Source organism: Musca autumnalis, unplaced genomic scaffold, assembly GCF_047663935.1.
Source record: "Musca autumnalis isolate F117 unplaced genomic scaffold, ASM4766393v1 scaffold_4, whole genome shotgun sequence".
Classification (NCBI taxonomy): domain Eukaryota; kingdom Metazoa; phylum Arthropoda; class Insecta; order Diptera; family Muscidae; genus Musca; species Musca autumnalis.
This window is the reverse complement of record NW_027411977.1, coordinates 210,860,975-210,882,458: the sequence shown is the minus strand read 5'-3', so window position 1 is coordinate 210,882,458 and position 21,484 is coordinate 210,860,975. Positions and strand designations below refer to the sequence as shown.

The window sequence follows — 21,484 nt, the reverse complement described above, 5'->3', positions numbered from 1 at the left end:
CGAGTTCCGTTTCGAAATTAGATGCAGAAGCATCCAAGTCTTACGAAATACAAGGGTCAGCTTTGTCAAATCAATCACATGTCCATATGAGAGCAAATATATCGTGACCTATAGAATCTACAGTCGTGTTTCTTACGTCGTTTGTTAAGCAAACTTTGACACACAATCCATGCAATTTATATGATTATATCGAGTTCCGTATCGAAATTAGATGCAGAAGCATCCAAGTCTCACGAAATACAAGGGTCAGCTTTGTCAAATCAATCACATGTCCATATGAGAGCAAATATATCGTGACCTATAGAATCTACAGTCTCGTTTCTTACGTCGTTTGTTAAGCAAACTTTGACACACAATCCATGCAATTTATATGATGATGTCGTGTTCCGTATCGAAGATAGATGCAGAAGCATCCAAGTCTCCCGAAATACAAGGGTCAGCTTTGTCAAATCAATCACATGTCCATATGAGAGCAAATATATCGTGACCTATAGAATCTACAGTCTCATTTCTTACGACGTTTGTTAAGCAAACTTTGACACACAATCCATGCAATTTATATGATGATATCGAGTTCCGTTTCGAAGATAGATGCAGAAGCATCCAAGTCTCACGAAATACAAGGGTCAGCTTTGTCAAATCAATCACATGTCCATATGAGAGCAAATATATCGTGACCTATAGAATCTACAGTCTCGTTTCTTACGTCGTTTGTTAAGCAAACTTTGACACACAATCCATGCAATTTATATGATGATATCGAGTTCCGTATCGAAATTAGATGCATAAGCATCCAAGTCTTACGAAATACAAGGGTCAGCTTTGTCAAATCAATCACATGTCCATATGAGAGCAAATATATCGTCAGCTAAATAATCTACAGTCTCGTTTCTTACGTCGTTTGTTAAGCAAACTTTGACACACAATCCATGCAATTTATATGATGATATCGAGTTCCGTATCGAAATTAGATGCAGAAGCATCCAAGTCTCCCGAAATACAAGGGTCAGCTTTGTCAAATCAATCACATGTCCATATGAGAGCAAATATATCGTGACCTATAGAATCTACAGTCTCGTTTCTTACGTCGTTTGTTAAGCAAACTTTGACACACAATCCATGCAATTTATATGATGATGTCGAGTTCCGTTTCGAAGATAGATGCAGAAGCATCCAAGTCTCACGACATAAACCATGTATCTTACATAAGCAAGAAAACTCAGATACTCGTCAAGTTTAATAATGTGCATACCCGTGACACCATAATGAAGGAGTACTTTAAAACAAGAAGTCTTAAAATTAGCGATATTATAGAAGGTGAAGGTGGTGATTTAGAAAACCGAGTGTATCTCAACGAGCATTACTCTCCTGGTGCAGCTTACCTCAACTCTGTGTGTAGAAAACTGCGAAAGCAAAACATTATTTCAAAATTTAAAATTCTGAATTCAAATGAATTGAAAGCCAAAATATTCTTTTCGGACGGGAAAGAAATGTATGCTGACGCCAACAAGTGTAACTCGCTTCTGAATGGTTTAGTGGGCGCTTCATCCTAGTAATGTGTATGCAGTATTTTCTTATTGCCTCAAATAAGTATTTTTTCCAGTCATTTCAATATTTCTGTATTATTAGTGTAATGAATAATGATCTCATTTTTATACAAATTAATGATCAGCTGTATGAATGTGTTAATTTTGAATTGTTATAATGCATTTATATTTAAAAGTAATAGTCTTTAGTTTTAATTCTTGGTTCCCCTCCCAAATTTATTTCTTGCCTAATGATGCATTTAAATGATAATCTTGGTCCAGTTGTGAACAATAACTCTTACATTAAATCTGTACTTAATCCATTCAATCAAAATTTTAAATTTGCGCATTTAAATTGCCGTAGCATCAAGCCCCATCATAAAATTGATGAATTGCGACAAATCTTAAAAGATAGCATATTTCATATGTTTGCTGTATCAGAAACATGGCTATCTTCTGAGATTAGTAATAATGCTGTTTCCTTACCCGGGTACAGGCTTTGTCGTAATGACCGACAAAGTCCTGGCAGGGGTGGGGGTGTCGGAATATTTATATGCAATGGACTTTCGTATAGAATTGTATTTCAGATTTCTGTCGTAGGTTGTGAATCGTTATTTATTGAAACTCATTTTGATAATGTTAAAATTCTTTTTGGCGTTGTCTACTTGGCTTCCGGAAATCTAGTTTGCTTTGAACACCATCATAAGCATTTAATCTCTAAATATTCCAATGTTATAATTTTAGGAGATTTTAACTCCAATCTTTTTAATGCCTCCAAAGCGAATGCTATTCGAGCTTTCTGTACACGTTATAGTATGTCTGTAGTACATAATTCCAAACCAACGCATTTCGATCTAGGAAGAAGGACTACATCACTTATTGATTTTATGATTTTGAGTGATATTTCGTGCCTAAGCCATTTTGATCAGGTCCAATGTCCATCTGTGTCTGACCATGCCCTTGTTTTTGGATCTCTCGGCTTCAAGATTCATTGTCCGTCCGACTTTATAGAATTTCGTGATTTTAGCAATGTAGATTGGGATCGCCTATTTTCTTTTCTTGAATCGTTTGACAGTAATGCAATGTTAAATGCAATAGATGTAAACATAAAGTGTTCTTATATAAGTGATTTGCTAACGAATCTCTTTACTTGTGTACCAGTAATTAGAAAGAAAATACATTTATCTTCAAGTAATTGGTTTCAAGCATGTGATGTAACGTTTGCAAGGTCAGTAAGAGATCTGGCATTTTCAGCTTTCCAGTCTATTCGGACTCAGGACAATTGGTTAAAGTACTGTAGGTATCGTAACAAAGCAAGGACTGTTATTCGCAGGGCGAAACGTAGATATTTTTCAAAGCTTTTTGGTAGCATGAGTTCTGTTGAAATGTGGAGACTACTCAAAAACTCGGGATGTGTTCAGCATGACAGCCCTGAGTTTGATATCGATGTAAATGACATAAATACTTTTTTTGCGCAAGGCAATCTAACATCGAATAATGATTTGGATCTTACCCAATTCAGTGACAATACTTCCTCTTTTTCATTTAGATGTGTTTCTGCAGTGGAGATTTTTGATGCTATGACCAAAATTAAATCTAAATCAGTGGGTGTTGATGGAATTCCTATACACTTCCTAAAACTTGTCTACCCCTATATTTCAGAATATATTTTGCATTTGGTGAACTATATTTTAACATCTTCAACTTTTCCGTTAGCTTGGAAAAATGCCCGAGTGGTTCCTATTCCAAAAACAAAAAATGTTCGTAGTCCTGACGACCTACGCCCTATATCTATCCTTCCAGCTATTTCAAAAGTCGTCGAAGTCATTTTGAAAGATCAGATTTTAGAATACACATCTAATTTGATTTCAGATACCCAGTATGCGTTCCGTCAGGGGCACAACACAACACATTTGCTCTTGAAAGCAACTGATTTCATTCGTCAGAATATAAATGAAGGAAAGTTAAGTGTTTTAGTATCTCTTGATCTATCGAAAGCTTTCAATTCTATAAATTTTTTTCATATGATTACAAAACTAAGAGACAATTTTAATTTTTCTTTCACTGCCTGCAAGCTTATTTACTCATACATAAGAGACAGATGTCAGTTTGTTGTTGCTAACAGCTGTCAGTCCGACACAGTTTCGCTTCATAGTGGTATACCGCAAGGTTCTGTTTTGGGACCATTGTTGTTCATTCTTTATGTTAATGACCTGCGTGATGCCTTAGATTTTGAGTTTTGCAGGACATTTCAATTTGCAGATGATATTTTCTTGATTTTTGTAGGTCACGTTAGTAATTTGTTATCGTTCGAGAACTCTATAAATGAATGTCTTCAGCAATTTTTGTGTTGGGCAACCACCAACTATCTTACTATAAATTCTTCAAAAACTAAGGCTTTAATGTTTGGTAGGACTAAGAACGCAGCTCCTGATATGAACATCTGTTTGCACAATAACTATATCGATTTTGTTACGCACCACAAGATTTTAGGTGTTGTAGTTGACAATGAACTATCATTTAAACAGCATATTGATGCTTTATCTGGAAGAATTTGGTCTTTGCTAAGAAGGATATATGCTTCCAATCTATACATGCCTCTTCGGGTCAAGAAATGTTTAGCCCATGCCATGCTAATGTCTAACATATTATATGGTTTAGAAGTTGTCTCAGGCTGCGTAGGTATCCAACTTGCTCGTTTGCAGAGAGCTATGAATGCGCTTGTGAGATTCGTTTTCAACGTTCCCCGCAGAAGTCATATTTCCGAATACGTGAAACGTTTTCTGGGGTGTTCTTTTGCTGACTTTGTATCTATTCGTATCCTCTTAACCTTTTACAATATTATTAAGTCTGGAAAACCTACGTCCCTATATTCGAGCTTTACGTTTTTCCATTCAATAAGAAATCCGCAGATAAATATTCCTATACTTATTAGAAATACATATGCAAGATCGTTCTTAGTTCGCGTTGCACGTACCTGGAATCCACTGCCTCATGAACTAAGGATATTTTCTCACTCTAATAATGTGTTTAGAAAGAAACTTCATGCTCATCTAATTTCACGCCGAACTGTTTGAAATACAATTTTATCACTTTGTCTTTTTTTCGCAACTACGTATTGTTGTTTTCAATCATTTAGTTACATAATTGTAGCTTGTATGGGTTATTGTTCACTTGGCCATTTTACATTTGTTTGTTTTTTTATATATATTTTTACGGCTGGGGAGCCAAGAATAAGGATTATTGATGTCAATAATTTTTTATATTTTATAATGTAGTATTAAATACTCAGGATTTATATGCTAAGTAATACGTTTATATGGTCTTGTAGGCCTAGTATTACTAGAATGGATTTGAATAAATAAATAAAATAAATAAATACAAGGGTCAGCTTTGTCAAATCAATCACATGTCCATATGAGAGGAAATATATCGTCACCTATAGAATCTACAGTCTCGTTTCTTACGTCGTTTGTTAAGCAAACTTTGACACACAATCCATGCAATTTATATGATGATGTCGAGTTCCGTTTCGAAGATAGATGCAGAAGCATCCAAGTCTCACGAAATACAAGGGTCAGCTTTGTCAAATCAATCACATGTCCATATGAGAGCAAATATATCGTGACCTATAGAATCTACAGTCGTGTTTCTTACGTCGTTTGTTAAGCAAACTTTGACACACAATCCATGCAATTTATATGATTATATCGAGTTCCGTATCGAAATTAGATGCAGAAGCATCCAAGTCTCACGAAATACAAGGGTCAGCTTTGTCAAATCAATCACATGTCCATATGAGAGCAAATATATCGTGACCTATAGAATCTACAGTCTCGTTTCTTACGTCGTTTGTTAAGCAAACTTTGACACACAATCCATGCAATTTATATGATGATGTCGTGTTCCGTATCGAAGATAGATGCAGAAGCATCCAAGTCTTACGAAATACAAGGGTCAGCTTTGTCAAATCAATCACATGTCCATATGAGAACAAATATATCGTGACCTATAGAATCTACAGTCTCGTTTCTTACGACGTTTGTTAAGCAAACTTTGACACACAATCCATGCAATTTATATGATGATATCGAGTTCCGTTTCGAAATTAGATGCAGAAGCATCCAAGTCTTACGAAATACAAGGGTCAGCTTTGTCAAATCAATCACATGTCCATATGAGAGCAATTATATCGTGACCTATAGAATCTACAGTCGTGTTTCTTACGTCGTTTGTTAAGCAAACTTTGACACACAATCCATGCAATTTATATGATTATATCGAGTTCCGTATCGAAATTAGATGCAGAAGCATCCAAGTCTCACGAAATACAAGGGTCAGCTTTGTCAAATCAATCACATGTCCATATGAGAGCAAATATATCGTGACCTATAGAATCTACAGTCTCGTTTCTTACGACGTTTGTTAAGCAAACTTTGACACACAATCCATGCAATTTATATGATGATATCGAGTTCCGTTTCGAAGATAGATGCAGAAGCATCCAAGTCTCACGAAATACAAGGGTCAGCTTTGTCAAATCAATCACATGTCCATATGAGAGCAAATATATCGTGACCTATAGAATCTACAGTCTCGTTTCTTACGTCGTTTGTTAAGCAAACTTTGACACACAATCCATGCAATTTATATGATGATATCGAGTTCCGTATCGAAATTAGATGCATAAGCATCCAAGTCTTACGAAATACAAGGGTCAGCTTTGTCAAATCAATCACATGTCCATATGAGAGCAAATATATCGTCAGCTAAAGAATCTACAGTCTCGTTTCTTACGTCGTTTGTTAAGCAAACTGTGACACACAATCCATGCAATTTATATGATGATATCGAGTTCCGTATCGAAATTAGATGCAGAAGCATCCAAGTCTCCCGAAATACAAGGGTCAGCTTTGTCAAATCAATCACATGTCCATATGAGAGCAAATATATCGTGACCTATAGAATCTACAGTCTCGTTTCTTACGTCGTTTGTTAAGCAAACTTTGACACACAATCCATGCAATTTATATGATGATGTCGAGTTCCGTTTCGAAGATAGATGCAGAAGCATCCAAGTCTCACGAAATACAAGGGTCAGCTTTGTCAAATCAATCACATGTCCATATGAGAGCAAATATATCGTCACCTATAGAATCTACAGTCTCGTTTCTTACGTCGTTTGTTAAGCAAACTTTGACACACAATCCATGCAATTTATATGATGATGTCGAGTTCCGTTTCGAAGATAGATGCAGAAGCATCCAAGTCTCACGAAATACAAGGGTCAGCTTTGTCAAATCAATCACATGTCCATATGAGAGCAAATATATCGTGACCTATAGAATCTACAGTCTCGTTTCTTACGTCGTTTGTTAAGCAAACTTTGACACACAATCCATGCAATTTATATGATGATGTCGAGTTCCGTTTCGATGATAGATGCAGAAGCATCCAAGTCTCACGAAATACAAGGGTCAGCATTGTCAAATCAATCACATGTCCATATGAGAGCAAATATATCGTGACCTATAGAATCTACAGTCTCGTTTCTTACGTCGTTTGTTAAGCAAACTTTGACACACAATCCATGCAATTTATATGATGATATCGTGTTCCGTATCGAAATTAGATGCAGAAGCATCCAAGTCTCCCGAAATACAAGGATCAGCATTGTCAAATCAATCACATGTCCATATGAGAGCAAATATATCGTCAGCTAAAGAATCTACAGTCTCGTTTCTTACGTCGTTTGTTAAGCAAACTTTAACACACAATCCTTGCAATTTATATGATGATATCGTGTTCCGTATCGAAATTAGATGCAGAAGCATCCAAGTCTTACGAAATACAAGGGTCAGCTTTGTCAAATCAATCACATGTCCATATGAGAGCAAATATATCGTGACCTATAGAATCTACAGTCTCGTTTCTTACGTCGTTTGTAAAGCAAACTTTGACACACAATCCATGCAATTTATGTGATGATGTCGAGTTCCGTATCGAAGATAGATGCAGAAGCATCCAAGTCTCACGAAATACAAGGGTCAGATTTATCAAATCAATCACATGTCCATATGAGAGCAAATATATCGTGAACTATAGAATCTACAGTCTCGTTCCTTACGTCGTTTGTTAAGCAAACTTTGACACACAATCCATGCAATTTATATGATGATGTCGAGTTCCGTTTCGAAGATAGATGCAGAAGCATCCAAGCCTCACGAAATACAAGGGTCAGCTTTGTCAAATCAATCACATGTCCATATGAGAGCAAATATATCGTGACCTATAGAATCTACAGTCTCGTTTCTTACGACGTTTGTTAAGCAAACTTTGACACACAATCCTTGCAATTTATATGATGATATCGAGTTCCGTTTCGAAATTAGATGCAGAAGCATCCAAGTCTTACGAAATACAAGGGTCAGCTTTGTCAAATCAATCACATGTCCATATGAGAGCAAATATATCGTGACCTATAGAATCTACAGTCTCGTTTCTTACGTCGTTTGTTAAGCAAACTTTGACACACAATCCATGCAATTTATATGATGATATCGAGTTCCGTATCGAAATTAGATGCAGAAGCATCCAAGTCTCACGAAATACAAGGGTCAGCTTTGTCAAATCAATCACATGTCCATATGAGAGCAAATATATCGTGACCTATAGAATCTACAGTCTCGTTTCTTACGACGTTTGTTAAGCAAACTTTGACACACAATCCATGCAATTTATATGATGATGTCGAGTTCCGTATCGAAATTAGATGCAGAAGCATCCAAGTCTCCCGAAATACAAGGGTCAGCTTTGTCAAATCAATCACATGTCCATATGAGAGCAAATATATCGTCACCTATAGAATCTACAGTCTCGTTTCTTACGTCGTTTGTTAAGCAAACTTTGACACACAATCCATGCAATTTATATGATGATGTCGAGTTCCGTTTCGAAGATAGATGCAGAAGCATCCAAGTCTCACGAAATACAAGGGTCAGCTTTGTCAAATCAATCACATGTCCATATGAGAGCAAATATATCGTGACCTATAATATCTACAGTCTCGTTTCTTACGTCGTTTGTTAAGCAAACTTTGACACACAATCCATGCAATTTATATGATGATGTCGAGTTCCGTTTCGAAGATAGATGCAGAAGCATCCAAGTCTCACGAAATACAAGGGTCAGCTTTGTCAAATCAATCACATGTCCATATGAGAGCAAATATATCGTCAGCTAAAGAATCTACAGTCTCGTTTCTTACGTCGTTTGTTAAGCAAACTTTGACACACAATCCATGCAATTTATATGATGATATCGTGTTCCGTATCGAAATTAGATGCAGAAGCATCCAAGTCTCACGAAATACAAGGGTCAGCTTTGTCAAATCAATCACATGTCCATATGAGAGCAAATATATCGTCAGCTAAAGAATCTACAGTCTCGTTTCTTACGTCGTTTGTTAAGCAAACTTTGACACACAATCCATGCAATTTATATGATGATGTCGAGTTCCGTTTCGAAGATAGATGCAGAAGCATCCAAGTCTCACGAAATACAAGGGTCAGCTTTGTCAAATCAATCACATGTCCATATGAGAGCAAATATATCGTGACCTATAATATCTACAGTCTCGTTTCTTACGTCGTTTGTTAAGCAAACTTTGACACACAATCCATGCAATTTATATGATGATGTCGAGTTCCGTTTCGAAGATAGATGCAGAAGCATCCAAGTCTCACGAAATACAAGGGTCAGCTTTGTCAAATCAATCACATGTCCATATGAGAGCAAATATATCGTGACCTATAGAATCTACAGTCTCGTTTCTTACGTCGTTTGTTAAGCAAACTTTGACACACAATCCATGCAATTTATATGATGATGTCGAGTTCCGTTTCGAAGATAGATGCAGAAGCATCCAAGTCTCACGAAATACAAGGGTCAGCTTTGTCAAATCAATCACATGTCCATATGAGAGCAAATATATCGTGACCTATAATATCTACAGTCTCGTTTCTTACGTCGTTTGTTAAGCAAACTTTGACACACAATCCATGCAATTTATATGATGATGTCGAGTTCCGTTTCGAAGATAGATGCAGAAGCATCCAAGTCTCACGAAATACAAGGGTCAGCTTTGTCAAATCAATCACATGTCCATATGAGAGCAAATATATCGTCAGCTAAAGAATCTACAGTCTCGTTTCTTACGTCGTTTGTTAAGCAAACTTTGACACACAATCCATGCAATTTATATGATGATATCGTGTTCCGTATCGAAATTAGATGCAGAAGCATCCAAGTCTTACGAAATACAAGGGTCAGCTTTGTCAAATCAATCACATGTCCATATGAGAGCAAATATATCGTGACCTATAGAATCTACAGTCTCGTTTCTTACGACGTTTGTTAAGCAAACTTTGACACACAATCCATGCAATTTATATGATGATGTCGAGTTCCGTTTCGAAGATAGATGCAGAAGCATCCAAGTCTCACGAAATACAAGGGTCAGCTTTGTCAAATCAATCACATGTCCATATGAGAGCAAATATATCGTCATCTAAAGAATCTACAGTCTCGTTTCTTACGTCGTTTGGTAAGCAAACTTTGACACACAATCCATGCAATTTATATGATGATATCGAGTTCCGTATCGAAATTAGATGCAGAAGCATCCAAGTCTCACGAAATACAAGGGTCAGCTTTGTCAAATCAATCACATGTCCATATGAGAGCAAATATATCGTCAGCTAAAGAACTACAGTCTCGTTTCTTACGTCGTTTGTTAAGCAAACTTTGACACACAATCCATGCAATTTATATGATGATATCGTGTTCCGTATCGAAATTAGATGCAGAAGCATCCAAGTCTCACGAAATACAAGGGTCAGCTTTGTCAAATCAATCACATGTCCATATGAGAGCAAATATATCGTCACCTATAGAATCTACAGTCTCGTTTCTTACGTCGTTTGTTAAGCAAACTTTGACACACAATCCATGCAATTTATATGATGATATCGTGTTCCGTATCGAAATTAGATGCAGAAGCATCCAAATCTCACGAAATACAAGGGTCAGCTTTGTCAAATCAATCACATGTCCATATGAGAGCAAATATATCGTGACCTATAGAATCTACAGTCTCGTTTCTTACGTCGTTTGTTAAGCAAACTTTGACACACAATCCATGCAATTTATATGATGATATCGAGTTCCGTATCGAAATTAGATGCAGAAGCATCCAAGTTTACGAAATACAAGGGTCAGCTTTGTCAAATCAATCACATGTCCATATGAGAGCAAATATATCGTGACCTATAGAATCTACAGTCTCGTTTCTTACGTCGTTTGTAAAGCAAACTTTGACACACAATCCATGCAATTTATATGATGATATCGAGTTCCGTTTCGAAGATAGATGCAGAAGCATCCAAGTCTCACGAAATACAAGGGTCAGCTTTGTGAAATCAATCACATGTCCATATGAGAGCAAATATATCGTGACCTATAGAATCTACAGTCTCGTTTCTTACGACGTTTGTTAAGCAAACTTTGACACACAATCCATGCAATTTATATGATGATGTCGAGTTCCGTTTCGAAGATAGATGCAGAAGCATCCAAGTCTCACGAAATACAAGGGTCAGCTTTGTCAAATCAATCACATGTCCATATGAGAGCAAATATATCGTCATCTAAAGAATCTACAGTCTCGTTTCTTACGTCGTTTGGTAAGCAAACTTTGACACACAATCCATGCAATTTATATGATGATATCGAGTTCCGTATCGAAATTAGATGCAGAAGCATCCAAGTCTCACGAAATACAAGGGTCAGCTTTGTCAAATCAATCACATGTCCATATGAGAGCAAATATATCGTCAGCTAAAGAACTACAGTCTCGTTTCTTACGTCGTTTGTTAAGCAAACTTTGACACACAATCCATGCAATTTATATGATGATATCGTGTTCCGTATCGAAATTAGATGCAGAAGCATCCAAGTCTCACGAAATACAAGGGTCAGCTTTGTCAAATCAATCACATGTCCATATGAGAGCAAATATATCGTCACCTATAGAATCTACAGTCTCGTTTCTTACGTCGTTTGTTAAGCAAACTTTGACACACAATCCATGCAATTTATATGATGATATCGTGTTCCGTATCGAAATTAGATGCAGAAGCATCCAAATCTCACGAAATACAAGGGTCAGCTTTGTCAAATCAATCACATGTCCATATGAGAGCAAATATATCGTGACCTATAGAATCTACAGTCTCGTTTCTTACGTCGTTTGTTAAGCAAACTTTGACACACAATCCATGCAATTTATATGATGATATCGAGTTCCGTATCGAAATTAGATGCAGAAGCATCCAAGTTTACGAAATACAAGGGTCAGCTTTGTCAAATCAATCACATGTCCATATGAGAGCAAATATATCGTGACCTATAGAATCTACAGTCTCGTTTCTTACGTCGTTTGTAAAGCAAACTTTGACACACAATCCATGCAATTTATATGATGATATCGAGTTCCGTTTCGAAGATAGATGCAGAAGCATCCAAGTCTCACGAATTACAAGGGTCAGCTTTGTGAAATCAATCACATGTCCATATGAGAGCAAATATATCGTGACCTATAGAATCTACAGTCTCGTTTCTTACGACGTTTGTTAAGCAAACTTTGACACACAATCCATGCAATTTATATGATGATATCGAGTTCCGTTTCGAAATTAGATGCAGAAGCATCCAAGTCTTACGAAATACAAGGGTCAGCTTTGTCAAATCAATCACATGTCCATATGAGAGCAAATATATCGTCACCTATAGAATCTACAGTCTCGTTTCTTACGTCGTTTGTTAAGCAAACTTTGACACACAATCCATGCAATTTATATGATGATATCGAGTTCCGTATCGAAATTAGATGCAGAAGCATCCAAGTCTCACGAAATACAAGGGTCAGCTTTGTCAAATCAATCACATGTCCATATGAGAGCAAATATATCGTGACCTATAGAATCTACAGTCTCGTTTCTTACGTCGTTTGGTAAGCAAACTTTGACACACAATCCATGCAATTTATATGATGATATCGAGTTCCGTATCGAAATTAGATGCAGAAGCATCCAAGTCTCCCGAAATACAAGGGTCAGCTTTGTCAAATCAATCACATGTCCATATGAGAGCAAATATATCGTCAGCTAAAGAATCTACAGTCTCGTTTCTTACGTCGTTTGTTAAGCAAACTTTGACACACAATCCATGCAATTTATATGATGATATCGAGTTCCGTATCGAAATTAGATGCAGAAGCATCCAAGTCTCACGAAATACAAGGGTCAGCTTTGTCAAATCAATCACATGTCCATATGAGAGCAAATATATCGTGACCTATAGAATCTACAGTCTCGTTTCTTACGTCGTTTGTAAAGCAAACTTTGACACACAATCCATGCAATTTATATGATGATGTCGAGTTCCGTATCGAAATTAGATGCAGAAGCATCCAAGTCTCACGAAATACAAGGGTCAGCTTTGTCAAATCAATCACATGTCCATATGAGAGCAAATATATCGTCACCTATAGAATCTACAGTCTCGTTTCTTACGTCGTTTGTTAAGCAAACTTTGACACACAATCCACGCAATTTATATGATGATATCGAGTTCCGTTTCGAAGATAGATGCAGAAGCATCCAAGTCTCACGAAATACAAGGGTCAGCTTTGTCAAATCAATCACATGTCCATATGAGAGCAAATATATCGTCACCTATAGAATCTACAGTCTCGTTTCTTACGACGTTTGTTAAGCAAACTTTGACACACAATCCATGCAATTTATATGATGATATCGAGTTCCGTATCGAAATTAGATGCAGAAGCATCCAAGTCTCACGAAATACAAGGGTCAGCTTTGTCAAATCAATCACATGTCCATATGAGAGCAAATATATCGTCACCTATAGAATCTACAGTCTCGTTTCTTACGTCGTTTGTAAAGCAAACTTTGACACACAATCCATGCAATTTATATGATGATGTCGAGTTCCGTTTCGAAGATAGATGCAGAAGCATCCAAGTCTCACGAAATACAAGGGTCAGCTTTGTCAAATCAATCACATGTCCATATGAGAGCAAATATATCGTCACCTATAGAATCTACAGTCTCGTTTCTTACGTCGTTTGGTAAGCAAACTTTGACACACAATCCATGCAATTTATATGATGATATCGAGTTCCGTATCGAAATAAGATGCAGAAGCATCCAAGTCTCACGAAATACAAGGGTCAGCTTTGTCAAATCAATCACATGTCCATATGAGAGCAAATATATCGTCAGCTAAAGAATCTACAGTCTCGTTTCTTACGTCGTTTGTTAAGCAAACTTTGACACACAATCCATGCAATTTATATGATGATATCGTGTTCCGTATCGAAATTAGATGCAGAAGCATCCAAGTCTCCCGAAATACAAGGGTCAGCATTGTCAAATCAATCACATGTCCATATGAGAGCAAATATATCGTCAGCTAAAGAATCTACAGTCTCGTTTCTTACGTCGTTTGTTAAGCAAACTTTGACACACAATCCATGCAATTTATATGATGATATCGTGTTCCGTATCGAAATTAGATGCAGAAGCATCCAAGTCTCACGAAATACAAGGGTCAGCTTTGTCAAATCAATCACATGTCCATATGAGAGCAAATATATCGTCACCTATAGAATCTACAGTCTCGTTTCTTACGTCGTTTGTTAAGCAAACTTTGACACACAATCCATGCAATTTATATGATGATATCGTGTTCCGTATCGAAATTAGATGCAGAAGCATCCAAATCTCACGAAATACAAGGGTCAGCTTTGTCAAATCAATCACATGTCCATATGAGAGCAAATATATCGTGACCTATAGAATCTACAGTCTCGTTTCTTACGTCGTTTGTTAAGCAAACTTTGACACACAATCCATGCAATTTATATGATGATATCGAGTTCCGTATCGAAATTAGATGCAGAAGCATCCAAGTTTACGAAATACAAGGGTCAGCTTTGTCAAATCAATCACATGTCCATATGAGAGCAAATATATCGTGACCTATAGAATCTACAGTCTCGTTTCTTACGTCGTTTGTAAAGCAAACTTTGACACACAATCCATGCAATTTATATGATGATATCGAGTTCCGTTTCGAAGATAGATGCAGAAGCATCCAAGTCTCACGAAATACAAGGGTCAGCTTTGTGAAATCAATCACATGTCCATATGAGAGCAAATATATCGTGACCTATAGAATCTACAGTCTCGTTTCTTACGACGTTTGTTAAGCAAACTTTGACACACAATCCATGCAATGTATATGATGATATCGAGTTCCGTTTCGAAATTAGATGCAGAAGCATCCAAGTCTTACGAAATACAAGGGTCAGCTTTGTCAAATCAATCACATGTCCATATGAGAGCAAATATATCGTCACCTATAGAATCTACAGTCTCGTTTCTTACGTCGTTTGTTAAGCAAACTTTGACACACAATCCATGCAATTTATATGATGATATCGAGTTCCGTATCGAAATTAGATGCAGAAGCATCCAAGTCTCACGAAATACAAGGGTCAGCTTTGTCAAATCAATCACATGTCCATATGAGAGCAAATATATCGTGACCTATAGAATCTACAGTCTCGTTTCTTACGTCGTTTGGTAAGCAAACTTTGACACACAATCCATGCAATTTATATGATGATATCGAGTTCCGTATCGAAATTAGATGCAGAAGCATCCAAGTCTCCCGAAATACAAGGGTCAGCTTTGTCAAATCAATCACATGTCCATATGAGAGCAAATATATCGTCACCTATAGAATCTACAGTCTCGTTTCTTACTTCGTTTGTTAAGCAAACTTTGACACACAATCCATGCAATTTATATGATGATATCGAGTTCCGTTTCGAAATTAGGTACAGAAGCATCCAAGTCTCACGAAATACAAGGGTCAGCTTTGTCAAATCAATCACATGTCCATATGAGAGCAAATATATCGTGACCTATAGAATCTACAGTCGTGTTTTTTACGTCGTTTGTTAAGCAAACTTTGACACACAATCCATGCAATTTATATGATGATATCGAGTTCCGTATCGAAATTAGATGCAGAAGCATCCAAGTCTCACGAAATACAAGGGTCAGCATTGTCAAATCAATCACATGTCCATATGAGAGCAAATATATCGTCATCTAAAGAATCTACAGTCTCGTTTCTTACGACGTTTGTTAAGCAAACTTTGACACACAATCCATGCAATTTATATGATGATATCGTGTTCCGTATCGAAATTAGATGCAGAAGCATCCAAGTCTCCCGAAATACAAGGGTCAGCTTTGTCAAATCAATCACATGTCCATATGAGAGCAAATATATCGTCAGCTAAAGAATCTACAGTCTCGTTTCTTACGTCGTTTGTAAAGCAAACTTTGACACGCAATCCATGCAATTTATATGATGATGTCGAGTTCCGTATCGAAATTAGATGCAGAAGCATCCAAGTCTCACGAAATACAAGGGTCAGCTTTGTCAAATCAATCACATGTCCATATGAGAGCAAATATATCGTCAGCTAAAGAATCTACAGTCTCGTTTCTTACGTCGTTTGTTAAGCAAACTTTGACACACAATCCATGCAATTTATATGATGATATCGAGTTCCGTATCGAAATTAGATGCAGAAGCATCCAAGTCTCACGAAATACAAGGGTCAGCTTTGTCAAATCAATCACATGTCCATATGAGAGCAAATATATCGTCAGCTAAAGAATCTACAGTCTCGTTTCTTACGTCGTTTGTTAAGCAAACTTTGACACACAATCCATGCAATTTATATGATGATATCGTGTTCCGTATCGAAATTAGATGCAGAAGCATCCAAGTCTTACGAAATACAAGGGTCAGCTTTGTCAAATCAATCACATGTCCATATGAGAGCAAATATATCGTCATCTAAAGAATCTACAGTCTCGTTTCTTACGTCGTTTGTTAAGCAAACTTTGACACACAATCCATGCAATTTATATGATGATATCGAGTTCCGTATCGAAGATAGATGCAGAAGCATCCAAGTCTCACGAAATACAAGGGTCAGCTTTGTCAAATCAATCACATGTCCATATGAGAGCAAATATATCGTCACCTATAGAATCTACAGTCTCGTTTCTTACGTCGTTTGTAAAGCAAACTTTGACACACAATCCATGCAATTTATATGATGATGTCGAGTTCCGTTTCGAAGATAGATGCAGAAGCATCCAAGTCTCACGAAATACAAGGGTCAGCTTTGTCAAATCAATCACATGTCCATATGAGAGCAAATATATCGTGACCTATAATATCTACAGTCTCGTTTCTTACGTCGTTTGTTAAGCAAACTTTGACACACAATCCGTGCAATTTATATGATGATGTCGAGTTCCGTTTCGAAGATAGATGCAGAAGCATCCAAGTCTTTCGAAATACAAGGGTCAGCTTTGTCAAATCAATCACATGTCCATATGAGAGCAAATATATCGTCAGCTAAAGAATCTACAGTCTCGTTTCTTACGTCGTTTCTTAAGCAAACTTTGACACACAATCCATGCAATTTATATGATGATATCGTGTTCCGTATCGAAATTAGATGCAGAAGCATCCAAATCTCACGAAATACAAGGGTCAGCTTTGTCAAATCAATCACATGTCCATATGAGAGCAAATATATCGTCAGCTAAAAAATCTACAGTCTCGTTTCTTACGTCGTTTGTTAAGCAAACTTTGACACACAATCGATGCAATTTATATGATGATGTCGAGTTCCGTTTCGAAGATAGATGCAGAAGCATCCAAGTCTCACGAAATACAAGGGTCAGCTTTGTCAAATCAATCACATGTCCATATGAGAGCAAATATATCGTCACCTATAGAATCTACAGTCTCGTTTCTTACGTCGTTTGGTAAGCAAACTTTGACACACAATCCATGCAATTTATATGATGATGTCGAGTTCCGTATCGAAATTAGATGCAGAAGCATCCAAGTCTTACGAAATACAAGGGTCAGCTTTGTCAAATCAATCACATGTCCATATGAGAGCAAATATATCGTCAGCTAAAGAATCTACAGTCTCGTTTCTTACGACGTTTGTTAAGCAAACTTTGACACACAATCCATGCAAATTAAATTAAATTAATTAAAAACGGATCACAATAAACACCTGAAAAAACATTCGCGTCATCCATTTACGGCAGAAGAGTAAATTAATTTCCTTTTTTTCCCAAATTCGTTCCGTTTGTTTTTTTTTTATTATAAACATAATATCTTATATTTATATTAATTAAATTAATTAATTCGTTTTTGATGTAGATTTTTTGCCACAAATTGGACATTCAAATGGTCTTTCTCCAGTATGAATTCGTTTGTGTTCTACTAGATAGTAGCGACGATGAAATGACTTCTGGCACAAGTCACAGCTGTACTTTTTATTGCCATCGTGTTCTCGCCTATGACGCTCATAGCAGTACATTCCGTATAAACTTACATCCGCAAACTTCGCACGTATAATGCTTATTTTGCATATGCGAATTCATGTGATTTTTAAAATCAGCCTCACGAACAAAAGGCTTGGGGCAGTGTTCGCACTTAAGCGGCTTTGCACTCCGATTTGCATGCACCCGCGAATGCATTTTCAAGTTCCATTTGTTTGAGAAGGATTTATTACAAACGGGACAATTATGACTTTTTTAGAGTGCGTGCGAATGTGAGCCTTCATAGACGCCTTTTCGAAAATCTTTTTACAGATTGAACATTCCATCGGGTCAATATAGTCGACTTTTTCAGGATGAACGAGGCGAATATGACGTCGCAACGAATTCAAATGCACGAAGCGGTAGCAGCAATGAGGACAGCATTTTGGTTTAGATTCGTGGGTCTCTTTATGCCATAACAAGCGAGCATTGGATGGCAATACCTCCCCACAGTAACATACGTATTCCATGTTTTGTTAACGATGCTGAGAAATAGTGGTGTACCTCTTGAAGTGCTTACCTATTAATGGAATATGTGATTGATATTCAGAAAAAACGTATGTTTTATTTTCGAACTTACCGCAGATTTTTCTTTTAAATGGAGATGGGCCAAAAATTTTTTATCACAAACAGTGCGAAATAGTGCCAAAGAGAAAAATAACACGAATTCTAAAAATTTTGGAGTACCACTTGAAGAGCTTACCTATTAACGGAAAATGTGATTGGTCTTCACAAAAAAATTGTTTCATCAACGTACAGTGAGTCAATTAAGTACATATATTGCCTCTTTAGAAAATTGAAAAAAAAAATCAATAAATTCGTTTAAAACCATGGTCCCAATTTACATTAGGCGAGTTTACTTGCGGCAATTGTCTCAATCAAACTGACAATTGCCGCAAGTAAACTCGCCTAATGTAAATTGGGACATACAATTTGAGGCCAAAAAGTGGAATATTTGTATATACAGTCAGGGACAAAAGTTTACATACACCCTATAAATGTCGGGTTTTAGGATAAGTAATGATTTTTATTAAATTCCAAGTATGCAGTTTTATTTCTTCTCACTAATAAACAATATTTGAACCAACAAAACTATAAGCCATAATGCAAATAACGGTAAACGGTATGTATGTATGTATGGATAATATAAGATTCAATATCTGCAATAAGCGATGCGAATGGTTTAATGGTCTTCTAATGGCCTTTTACATATTTTTTTGAGAAAAGTGAATTTTTGTAACACGCTAAAATTTTTTATAGTAATCATTGGAAATTAGAAAATCAGTAAAAAATTATTCGCCGCTGCCTTCAAATCATAACAAATGCGTTAAATATAAATAAAAGGCTATGATACGTCGCAAATGTGAAAAAAATATAGTTTTCGACTACGAAAATCAAGAACAGAGGCAAAAAATTATTTAAAAAATCTTGAAGATCCTTCCTGGCTGCCATGGTACAATAATACAGGTAGCATAATCATGCCAGCTGATGGTAACATATGGCCTGTTTATAAAGTGGTAAAAAATCGTAAAAGTTGTAAAAGTCGTAAACGATTGTCATATAAATTTTTTGTACGGGAACGCAAAATGTGTTAAAGTAGTAAAAAATGTAAAAACTTTTTAGTTCTGGAACAGAGTTATAATGTGTCAATTGCATTGAATTGATGCCAAATCTTGACATCTTATGTTGCCAACAATTGCCGATGCGGCTACCTGTGTACTGGTACCATGCTGGCCGCTTCCAAAAATTAATCGGGTCTTCAAAATTAAACTGGGAATCAATGTCTTGGATGAAGTGTCCATAAGAAAAAAAAATATAGATAATTATTGTAAAATATAGAGAAATATAACAATCTGGTGTCGATTGTTCAGGAAAATACAAGTGAGGATTGATGTTGACTGCCGGAGGAGCACTTTGTCTCATTGTGATCTTATCTGATAGTTACCATAACGTGTTAGAATGGAGATCACCCCTTGTGATCTTATCTTATGGTTATGTAACGCGTTAGAATGGAGATCACAAACTGAGCGATTTTATTGAATTTGATCTAGGTTAAGTACTAATCGTGAGAAGAAATAGTAGGGCGTTAATAGTTTACAGTTGCATAAAATGGTATATCGAAAGTAGTAATTAATGGGTTGTTTTACAAGAGTAGTAGAATAAATTATTTACATAGTTGCATTCTGTCAGTTAACTTTAAAATACAATGAATCAATCACAATGGGAAATTGGAATATTTACAAACTCACAATGACAAAGGTACAAAACTATGAATATTGTTACTATTGAAATGTAGAGGGCATTAAAGTGTAATTATTGAAATATGGATTGCTTCAGAAACAATAATCCCTTGCCATAACCTCTGAAGTTATAAAATTAGATTTTAAAAATTGTGCGAAAGTACTTAAATATAGCTCTGTTCCAGAACTAAAAAGTTTTTAAAATTTTTACCACTTTTACACATTTTACGTTCCCGTACAAAAAATTTATATGAAAATCGGTTACGACTTTTACAACTTTTACGACTTTATAAAGTACGGGAACAGGCCATATATTTGCATCGGATGAACCTCATATGGTGCGGAAAATATCAAAAAGAGTAATCTATTTTGTGTTATTTATTTCAAAAATAATTGGCCTGTTCCCGTAATTTATAAAGTGGTAAAAGTCGTAAACGATTTTCATATAAATTTTGTGTACGGGAACGCGAAATGTATAAAAGTGGTAAAAATTGTAAAAACTTTTTAGTTCTGGAACAGAGCTAATATATTTTTTCTTGCAAAGGCATTGATTCTCAGATTAATATTGAAGACCTGATTAATTTTTTGAATGGGACAGGAAGGATCTGCGCGATTTTTTAAATAATTTGTTGCTTCTGTTCTTGGATTTTGGATCTTAAACTATCTACATACTACATATTCCACTTTTTGACCACAAATTGTATGTTTTAAAACGAATTTATTGAAAATTTTCAATTTCTTAAAGAGGGAAAATACCTAATTGCTTTATTTTCGAACTTACCGCAGATTTTTCTTTTTAATGGAGATAGGCCAACAATTTTTTTAACACAAACAGTGCGAAAAAGAGAAAAGAACACGAATTTTTTCCTTTTGTGAAATTTATATTTCAATTTAATAAATGACAAATATTGCACTGATATTAGAACAAAACTATAAAAGTGTTTTGAACAGGGTTCGAAAACAAACAGTTGGTCTATTCCTTTACATTTGAAAAGGCAATGGTTCTACAAAAATTGGAAAATCGGATCAGATTATGATATGGTCATATTTGGACAAAATTTCAATAAATTCGTTTTGGGCCCTATATAACTAGCCTTGAAAGGTGTTTCGATATACTAACTGAAAGAAATGCTGCTTC

At 36.1% G+C, this 21,484-nt stretch overlaps 1 long non-coding RNA gene across 1 annotated transcript; it reads right to left on the bottom strand.

Moving 5' to 3' along the window:
- Window positions 1–18,284: 18,284 nt before the first annotated feature.
- Window positions 18,285–21,242, bottom strand: LOC141401601 (uncharacterized). Its single transcript, XR_012412400.1, has 3 exons — window positions 21,128–21,242; window positions 18,687–18,809; window positions 18,285–18,626 (listed from the first exon to the last, which is right to left on the bottom strand). It is a non-coding gene; the product is annotated as an uncharacterized lncRNA (long non-coding RNA).
- Between the last annotated feature and the right edge of the window lie 242 nt (window positions 21,243–21,484).